This window comes from Lepidochelys kempii, chromosome 13, assembly GCF_965140265.1.
Source record: "Lepidochelys kempii isolate rLepKem1 chromosome 13, rLepKem1.hap2, whole genome shotgun sequence".
Lineage (NCBI taxonomy): Eukaryota > Metazoa > Chordata > Testudines > Cheloniidae > Lepidochelys > Lepidochelys kempii.
In genome coordinates, this window is record NC_133268.1 from 35,555,868 (window position 1) to 35,565,817 (window position 9,950).

Genomic DNA, 9,950 nt, shown 5'->3' on the forward strand with positions numbered 1-9,950 from the left:
ATGGAGCAAGAGAACCTCCCTACCACAGTGACAGAATTTGTCCTCTTGGGCCTCACCCAAACTGCTGAGGTGCAGTGATTCCTCTTTGTCATCTTCTTAATAGTTTATCTGACAACGTGACTGGGAAACTTCACCATTATCACCACTGTGATCGCCAGCCACCAGCTCCACACCCCATGTACTTCCTGCTGGCCAGCTTGCCTTTCCTAGATGTCAGATACTCATCAGTTAATGCTCCCAAATTGCTGTTGGGTCTCCTCTCCCAGTGCAGAACCATCTTGTTCAACGAGTGCACCCTCCAGATGTTCTTCTTCCACTTCATCGCTGGTGCGATGGTTGGAGTCCTCATGGTGATGGCTGCTGTTCGATATGTGGCCATCTATAAACCACTGCGTTACTTGATTATCATGAACCATGGTGTCTGCATGGGGCTGGTGGCAAGGGCTTGGCTGGGTAGATTGGCTCACTCTGCTGTTCAGATTGGACTGATCCTCCAGTTGCCATTCTGTGGTCCAAACATCCTGAACAATTTCTACCGTCATGTCCCTCAAATCATCAAACTGGCCTGCATGGACACCTACTTGGTTGATGGGTTTCAGAGTAGCAGCCGTGTTAATCTGTGTCCGCAAAAAGAAAAGAGGTACTTGTGGCACCTTAGAGACTAACAAATTTATTTGAGCATGAGCTTTTGTGAGCTACAGCTCACTTCATCTGATGCATGCAGTGGAAAATACAGTAGGGGAATTTTATATATACAGAGAACATGGGTAACGAGAGTGATCAGCGGTAAGGTGAGGTATTACCAGCAGGAGAGAAAAAAAACTTTTGTAGTGATAATCAACGTGGGCCATTTCCAGCAGTTGACAAGAATGTGTGAAGAACAGTAGGGGGGAAAAGAAACATGGGGAAATAGTTCTACTTGGTTGAGTTGCTGATGGTCTCTAATGGCAGAGGGCTTGTCAAAATAATATTTATCCTCCTGCTTATTTCCTACACTGTCATCTTACTAAAGATAAGAACAAACGTCACAAGAAGGGAAGCACAAGGCTCTGTCCATCTGCGGAGCCCAGGTCATGGTTGTGAGCTTAATATTCATATCTTGCATCTTCATCTATGCTTGGCCCCAGCTGTCGGACCCCACCTTGCAGGGTCCTAGAGCCTAAGCTGCTGCCTGAGCCCAGACATCCATATGGCAATTTAACTGCTTGTGCGCCCGAGCCCAGTGAGCTCACATCAGCTGGCTTGGGCCAGTGGCAGGTTTTTAATTGCAGTGCAGACATATAAGACATATAAGAGGTAACCAGAAGCAAAGACTGAAAACTAAGGGCCAGGTCCTGAGCTTGTGTAAACTGACACAGTTCAACTGATTCCAGAGTAGTTAGGGCTATTTATGCCAACTACGGATCTGGTTCTTCGATTTCAGTGGAACTACAATGATTTAAAACACCTGGGGATCTGTCCCATTGACTTCCACAGACCTGTGGTTGATTTTCTCCCACTCGGGATCCACTCTGTTACACAGTTTCAGATCCATAATCTTTGCCTGTCATTCTGAAAGAAAGATGAGTCAAAAGTTCTTAACCCATCTCCACTTCTGTCATGGTTCCTTCCTCACTCTGAACTCTAGGGTACAGATGTGGGGACCTGCATGAAAACCTACTAAGCTTACTTTTACCAGCTTAGGTTAAAACTTCCCCAAGGTACAAACTATTTTACCCTTTGCCCTTGAACTTCCACTGCCACCACCAAACTTTATCTGGGTTCCTGAGAAAACGTTGTCTGGAAACGTCTTTCCCCCCAAAATCCTCCCAACTCCTACACCCCACTTCCTGGGGAAGGTTTGGTAAAAATCCTCACCAATTTGCATAGGTGACCACAGACCCAAACCCTTGGATCTGAGAACAATAAAAAAAAATTCAGTTCTTCAAAAGAAACACTTTAATAGAAGAAACAGTAAAAAGAATCACCTCTGTAAAATCAGGATGGTAAATACCTTACAGAGTAAGTAGAATCCGTCTAGGCAAACCTTAAGTTACAAAAAGACACACAGACAGGAATATTCATTCTATTCAGCACAACTTAATTTAATCAGCCATTTAAATAAATCATAATCTAACACATACCTAGCTAGATTACTTACTAAATTCTAAGATTCCAATCCTGTTCTGTCCCTGGCAAATGCATGACACAGACAGCCACAGACCCTTTGTTTTTCTCCCTCCTCCCAGCTTTTGAAAGTATCAGACAGACCCAGACCCTTTGTTTTTCTCTCTGTCTCCTCATTGGTCATTTTGGTCCGGTGCCAGCGAGGTTACCTTTAGCTTCTTCACCCTTTACAGGTGAGAGGATTTTTCCTCTGGCCAGGAGGGATTTTAAAGGTGTTTACCCTTCCGTTTATATTTATAACACCTTCCACGGCTCTTTGTCCCATGGGATTATTTACATGAGTGGAACTTTTAATGGCTACACAGTGATTCAGTCCTACTGGGTCAGAATATCGGAGGAATTCAGTGTTGCAGAGATTTTTTATATCTGATTTTCAACTTCTGCTGGGATGGATGGCCCGACCTTTCTTTCTTTCTTTCTTTCTTTCTTTCTTTCTTTCTTTCTTTCTTTCTTTCTTTCTTTCTTTCTTTCTTTCTACCTTTACTCAGATGACACAAAAACAAAACACCGTTAGGCTGCAAGTGCAATGGTGCATGGCATTTTAAAAACATTTAACTCCTACGGGTTGTACTTATCTCAGAGAGAGTGAACAGTTATAAAGGACCAGAAGTCCAGCTGGTGTTAACCAGTGTAGCTCCATTGGAGTCAATGGGTCCATCCATAGCTCCACTGGATTAAATGGGTCAGTTCCCCCCTTTTGTAAATGGCTGCAGTTCCATTGAAATCAATTCCTAGCTGCTGTAAACCAGACATAACCCCAGAATAGTAAATTCTGCCATTTCCAAAGATGGGATGAATTAGTTTAGTGCAATGCAGTTATGGTAATTTACATGAGCTAAATATCCTTCCTGTAATGCCTAATTTTGTCTATCTTTCTGTCTGAGATTCTTATTTCTTAACACCACGATGCCATATTTAACCTCATGGAAGATTCCAAGATCACGGTTAATAGACATATGGAGAGACTCCCAAGACTCATCAAGACCTCGGATCACTACCCCTTCCTGCTTCTGCAAGTGGGCACCAATGATACTGCCAAGAATGACCTTGAGCGGATCACTGCAGACTACGTGGCTCTGGGAAGAAGGATAAAGGAGTTTGAGGCGCAAGTGGTTTTCTCGTCCATCCTCCCCGTGGAAGGAAAAGGCCTGGGTAGAGACCGTGGAATCGTGGAAGTCAACGAATGGCTACGCAGGTGGTGTTGGAGAGAAGGCTTTGGACATGGGATGGTGTTCCAAGAAGGAGGCGTGCTAGGCAGAGATGGGCTCCACCTAACAAAGAGAGGGAAGAGCATCTTCGCAAGCAGGCTGGCTAACCTAGTGAGGAAGGCTTTACACTAGGTTCACCGAGGAAAGGAGACCAAAGCCCTGAGGTAAGTGGGAAAGTGGGATACCGGGAGGAAGCACGAGCAGGAGTACGTGAGAGGGGAGGGCTCCTGCCTCATACTGAGAAAGAGGGGCGATCAGCGGGTTATCTCAAGTCCCTATATAAAAATGCAAGAAGCCTGGGAAGCAAGCAGGAAGAACTGGAAGTCCTGGCACAGTCAAGTAATTATGATGTGATTGGAATAACAGAGACTTGGTGGGATAACTCACATGACTGGAGTACTGTCATGGATGGTTATAAACTGTTCAGGAAGGACAGGCAGGGCAGAAAAGGTGGGGGAGTTGCACTGTATGTAAGGGAGCAGTATGACTGCTCAGAGCTCCGGTACGAAACTGCAGAAAAACCTGAGTGTCTCTGGATTAAGTTTAGAAGTGTGAGCAACAAGAGTGATGTCGTGGTGGGAAACTGCTATAGACCACCGGACCAGGGGGATGAGGTGGACGAGGCTTTCTTCCGCCAACTCGCTGAAGTTACTAGATCGCACGCCCTGGTTCTCATGGGAGACTTCAATCACCCTGATATCTGCTGGGAGAGCAATATAGCAGTGCACAGGCAATCCAGGAAGTTTTTGGAAAGTTTAGGGGACAATTTCCTGATTCAAGTGCTGGAGGAATCAACTAGGGGCAGAGCTCTTCTTGACCTGCTGCTCACAAACCGGGAAGAATTAGTAGGGGAAGCAAACGTGGATGGGAACCTGGGAGGCAGTGACCATGAGATGGTCCAGTTCAGGATCCTGACACAAGGAAGAAAGGAAAGCAGCAGAATATGGACCCTGGACTTCAGAAAAGCAGACTTTGACTCCCTCAGGGAACTGATGGGCAAGATCCCCTGGGAGAATACCATGAGGGGAAAAATCAGTCCAGGAGAGCTGGCTGTATTTTAAAGAATCCTTATTGAGATTACGGGGACAAACCATCCCGATGTGTAGAAAGAATAGTAAATATGCAGGCAACCATCTTGGCTTAACAGTGAAATCCTTGCTGGATTTACAAGAAGTAGAATATTGGACAAAAGACCAGGGATGAGTATAAAAATATTGCTCGACCATGCAGGAGTGAAATCAGGAAGGCCAAATCACACCTGGAGTTGCAGCTAGCAAGAGATGTTAAGAGTAACAAGAAGGGTTTCTTCAGGTATGTTAGCAACAAGAAGAAAGTCAACTTTGATTACATCCCCCCAAAATGAAACCGCCACCCAGAACTCACAAATTCACAGCCAGCAATCTCAGTGAGGTCAGTGATTCCTCCAGTAATTAGTAACTCTCAGTTTAACTGTACGAGGCAGCAGAAAAAAACCATTTTGGGTGAGGTGTAACTTGTGAACCCCAAGGTCAAATGACCCAAATCTGGAACATTAACAGGACTTTGTGCCCCAATGAGACACACTAAATTTCAGATCAAACCAAGTAACTATTTGGATTTTTAGAGCACTTAAAAGAGTTAAGCTTTAAAACATATCAAATGGGGACTATGGAAACCATATATCAGTGTTTCTGTATTGGCATGTACACACTGTAAAAGAGAACAACTTCTTAAATACAGTGTTTCACCACCCTCCTAATGAAAAAGTTTTTCCTAATATCCAACCTAAACTTCTCCCACTGCAACTTGAGACATTACTCCTTGTTCTGTCATCAGCTACCACTGAGAACAGTCTAGAACCATCCTCTTTGGAACCCCCTTTCAGGTAGTTGAAAGCAGCTATCAAATCTTCCCTCATTCTTCTCTTCCGCAGACTAAACAATCCCAGTTCCCTCAGCCTCTCCTCATAAGTCATGTGTTCCAGACCCCTAATCATTTTTGTTGCCCTCCATTGGACATTTTCCAGTTTTTCCACATCCTTCTTGAAGTGTGGGGCCCAAAACTGGACACAGTACTCCAGATGAGGCTTCACCAATGTCGAATAGAGGGGAACGATCACGTCCCTTGATCTGCTGGCAATGCCCCTACTTATACATCCCAAAATGCCGTTGGCCTTCTTGGCAACAAGGGCACATTGTTGACTCATATCCAGCTTGTCGTCCACTGTAACCCCTAGGTCCTTTTCTGCAGAACTGCTGCCTAGCCATTCGGTCCCTAGTCTGTAGCGGTGCATGGGACTCTTGCGTTGTAAGTGCAGGTCTCTGCACTTGTCCTTGTTGAACCTCATCAAATTTCTTTTGGCCCAATCCTCCAATTTGTCGAGGGCCCTCTGTATCCTATCCCTACCCTCCATCATATCTACCTCTCCTCCCAGTTTAGTGTCATCTGCAAACTTGCTGAGGGTGTAATCCACACCATCCTCCAGATCATTAAGGAAGATATTGAACAAAACTGGCCCGAGGACCGACCCTTTGGGACACTCCACTTGATCCACTTGAGAAGTGAATGGCAATTGCACTGTGGAAACATGCAACACGATTGCTACCGGTCAGTTGAGAATCATTCTGGAGTCAGGAAATCCATTTCAGGGACCACTCTCATTCGAGTGTATGGGGCCATTAATTTACTCCTGCTATGCAGGACTGTGACTCTAGGCCATGTGCAGGACATAGTGAATGGATTTGCAGCAATTCCCGAACTGCTATGGGTCCAGAGATGGCACAGGTGTCCCTAATTTAGCATCAGACTTGCCACAAAGTACATCAACAGAAAGGGTTACTTTTCTATGGCTATGCAAGTGCTGGTGGATCATCAGGCATGCTTCACCAACATCAGTGTTGGCTGTTCAGAGAAGGTGCATGATGCGCACATATTTAAGAACACAAGCCCATTCAAAAAGCTGCAAGCAGGGACTTTTTTACCCAAGCCTTTGGGAACGTTGAAATGCCTATAGTGATCCGGGCAACCCAGACTACCCCTTGCTCTCATGGCTCATGAAGCCATACACCGGCCACCTTGACTGCACCAAGGACTGCTTCAGCTACAGAAAGACAGACGAATGTGCCTTTGGTCATATGAAGGGACACTGGTGTTGTGTACTTACAAGATTGGAACTCAGTGAGAAATATATCCCAATGGTTATAGCTTCCTCCTTTGTCCTTCATAACATCTGTGAAGCGAAGGGGGAGACGTTTCCATTGGGGTGGAGTGGCTTTCTGGTGAATTTGAACAGCCAGAGCAAGGGATATAAAAAAGCTCAACCCAGAGTTAGATGACTGAGGGAGGCTTTGTAGATGTTCACATTTCTATGGCTGGATCAGAGCTGTGCTTGCGCAGCTTCTTCTCCCCACAGGCCCAAGAAATCCAATATCTCCTGCATACTACAGGCAGGAGCACGTCTCCAACATGTAGCCAGTATGGTCAACAGGGCAGTTACACTCAAGAAATGAGAGCTGCTGGGTGGGCTTGCCATGTTGGGCAACCAAGAAAAACAATTTCAAAAATTTGCAGGGCTTTAAAGAGGAGGAGGGGCTTCCTGTCCACCTGAACCCTGGGCAGCTGAATTCACAATGGTGACCGGAATGATCAGTGTGAGGCATCGTGGGTCAGCTCCTGGGGGCTAATAACAGTTGCCGTTTAAGTGTCTAGAATGTATCATTTACATCGACCATGACTCTGTGACACTCAGGGAGGTGGTGTTATTAAATCAGTGTGGCGGGGCACTTATGTTGGCAGGAGCCAAATTTAAGTGAAGAGACTTTGACAGTTAGGTCAACGTAAGCAGCCCCTGTACCCCATAGAGCCTCTTTGTCTCAAGCTCAGTCAATCTGGTAAATTTCCAAAGCCTGTTCATCATGAGTGGCTAAAAAGAAACATACATAAAATGAAACAAAATGAAAAACTCATTTCTCAAATCTCTGAAGCAGGAACTCTCTCAATCTGGCTCAGTAGAGCTCAGGAGATTTGAGAGAGTCTTTGATTCTAGCACCAGTCTTGGTGTATGGGTCAGATGGGATATAAGGGGTAGATTTCTACCATTCTCTCCTGTTTGGACCCAGGTCCCCTGCTCCAGCCAGTCAGAAGAGCGAGGTTCAGCTGTGAGGTGTGACTTTCCCAAATCATCCTCAGTTTTTTGGAGGTGGCCGGTGTGACATTGCACCCCATAAGGCTTTATGGAAATGTGCTTATGAATGTATATTTGACGTAACTGGAATATGTTTTATGCGACATATGCCATGTAACATATCTCTGTAAAGGTTTTGATCTACTGACTCTATTCCTCCTGTTGTATGCATGTATCATTTTTGTGTTCTAAGTTGTGAATCTTGGTTGTGTACTTGCTTGATTTCTAAGCAGCATTAATAAAGCATTTGGTCAGCTTCTTGAGAAAGGAATGTACAAGTTAAGTGCCAATCAAGAAACATTTAATGAACAATGGGTCTTGGGAGGCTCCAATCCACATAAGAAGTCTACCTGAGGACGTTCAACGTAGCAAGTGAACAATAGCTGCTACCTGTAAGTTCTGAGTCATGCATGGCTATGTGACTTGCCCATGTGACTCCAAATCTCCATTTTATAGCTGGATTCTACACAGGGGGAGGAAGGGGTGTCCACCCACAAGACAAAATATATTTTAACCCCTGGAAGACCCCTCCATTTTGTCTAGCTCTCCTGTTCATCACTCTCTCATAGTGCAGTGGTTGGCAGATGGTGACATATCGATCAGGTCAGGTTGCCAATATCAGCTGAACCAAGGAACATGAAGAGAAAGACTTGGGTGACACATCCAGGGTAAGAAATCACCCTGGTGTTCATGAGGGAATTAGCCATGGCTTTGGGGATGGTGACGGAGATGAATCGAAGGTCCAGGATGGCCAGATTCTCCAGGAAGAAGTACATGAAGTGTGAAGATTGTGGTTGAGAGCTATAGCTGTGATGATGAGAAGATTCCCCATCAGGCCTGCCACGTAAATCTTTAGAAACACCACAAAGTGCAAAATCTGCAGCTCTCGAAGATCAGAGAGTCCCAGGAGAAGGAACTCGGTCAGGACAGTTTGGTTGGACATTTTCTTCCTCAGCACATTGTGTGATGGCAGTGGAGGGAAGGAGAAGGGCAATGGTCAGGATTAGAGTGTCAGAGGGAATTACCCTTATTGCGTTCTGAGTAATACCTCATGATCTACTGTTAAATGTGCACAGCACTCCTCTCATCCTTCCATTGATTAGGAGCAGTGTGTGTTCCTCACTGCTGACAATCAGAACACTAGAGAGATAACTTGAGTGAAGTAATATCCGTTATTGGACCAACTTCTGTTAGTGAGAAAGACAAGATTTTGAACCACACAGACTACCTCATCCATCTTGTGTCTTTAATATTCTGGGACCAACACAGCTACAACTACTGCATGCAATCAGACCACTACTCAGACCACTAGTGTCAATTGACATAACTGTCTAACAGTCCACGGGGCAGCTTCAATTTACACTAGGCTTACCAGATGTCCTGATTTTATAGGGAAAGTCCCAATACTCGGGTTTTTGTATTATATAGGCGCTACTTCCCCCCACCATCTGTCCCAATTTTTCACACTTGCTATCTGGTCACCCTAGTTCTATACCATCTGAGTATCTGACCCAAGATGTCACTTGAACAAATGCATTAAAGACTGGAACAAATTACAACCCAAGCCCACAGATCTAGCAAAGATGGTCCCTCAGCTCTGTGAAACAACAGAGGAAAAAATTGGGCATGAAACTAAAGTACTAGATCTCCAAGACCACCGGATTCCCACTAGGGAGATATGACAGATTTTCTGAGCATCCAAATTGTAAGCTTGTCTGTAATGATTCCTTCTCAAGCTCTGTATATAGATGACTTGATACCTTGTTACAAATTGATTGACGGCACCAGTCCCAGCTCCACTCCTATCTCTGGGTGTTGATGGGCTAGTTGCATCGCTCTGTGACTTTATGTCTGGTCTGAGCGTGGCAGCGACGGTCAAGAGACTTGGGTTCTGTTCTTGTCTCTGCCAGTGGCTTGCTGTGTGACCTTGGGCCGGTCACTTCTCCTCCCCGAGCCTCTGTTTCCCTCCTTCCCTTTGTCTGCCTGGTCTTTTATGAGGTCTATGGGGGATAGGCTGTGTCTTATCATGTGTCTGCTCAGTGCACCCATTTACAGCCTTTGTTCTCAGCTGGCAGCAGTGTTTCACATGGGATATGGTGATTGACCGGGAGGTCTGGATTCCTCTCCCATTGACCTCCTGGGCGTCCATCTATGCTGCAGCGGGGAGCATCTTCCCAGCTCCAGCAAACAGACATGGGGTAGCTCTGCCGAAGTTACTGCAGAAAAAAAAAGCCAAGTAGCCAGAGGTAGCCTGGGCACCAGCTCAAACTCTATCCGACTATATACCCACTGAGCTCAGCCGGGTATGTACTGAGGTTCAAAAAGAACTAGCTAAATTTATGGTGGACAGGTCCATCAATTGCTATTAGCCAAGGTGGACAGGGATGGCATCCGTATCCTCTGTTGCCAGAAGT

At 45.4% G+C, this 9,950-nt stretch overlaps 1 pseudogene; it reads left to right on the forward strand.

Moving 5' to 3' along the window:
• On the forward strand, window positions 1-1,163 carry LOC140897254 (olfactory receptor 4D1-like; annotated as a pseudogene).
• Window positions 1,164-9,950: the final 8,787 nt, after the last annotated feature.